Source organism: Mus pahari, chromosome 5 (assembly GCF_900095145.1).
Source record: "Mus pahari chromosome 5, PAHARI_EIJ_v1.1, whole genome shotgun sequence".
NCBI classification, from domain to species: Eukaryota; Metazoa; Chordata; class Mammalia; order Rodentia; family Muridae; genus Mus; species Mus pahari.
Window position 1 is genome coordinate 32,482,405 of NC_034594.1, and position 747 is coordinate 32,483,151.

Here is a 747-nt window from a genome sequence, read left to right on the forward strand (position 1 = left end):
TGTGTTGCTAGGTGGAGTCATGTTAACTGCGGGCCCCTAGAGGCAATGGGCATTACCTCACAGAGGAAGTAGCCAACCGCATTCCATATGCCTACACACTCTCAAAGGGGAAGGACAGAAAGGAGAATAGCCAGCTTAGCTTTTCTTCCAACTTCTCATCAGAAGCTAACGTTCTGTCCCTCAGTGTTCAAACCCTGTACTTTCCCCTGCGCTATATAGATCATGGCAAGCACTTGTTAGTTGCTCTGTCCTCAGTGAGAGTGAGCCAGTCAGGCTCTGATCTTCTGCACCGTGACTAGAATGTTTCTGGTTCTTAGAGAGACAGTCCCCCACATACAGTCCGCCTCAGCCACTCTGTAAGGGCTTAAGAGATTGTACAGTTTATCTGACATGATATCTGTTGTCTTCTTGTTGGCTGAAACTGAACAAAAGAAGCAATAGGGGCATTCTTCTTCCTGAATTTAAAGAGATTGTTTCTGTTTTAGCATATATATATATATATATATATATATATATATATATATATATATATATATATATATCTTCTTCCTGAATTTAAAGAGATTGTTTCTGTCTTAATATATAGTCTCACATATCCCAGGCTGGACTCAGACTCTCTGTGTAACTGAGACTGGCCTTGAACTTTGGATCCTCTTTCCTCCACCTCTAAAGTACTTGGATAATAGACAGTCACTACTGGACACTATGCACATCAGGGAAATGGAGCCCAGGGCCTTGTGCATGCTC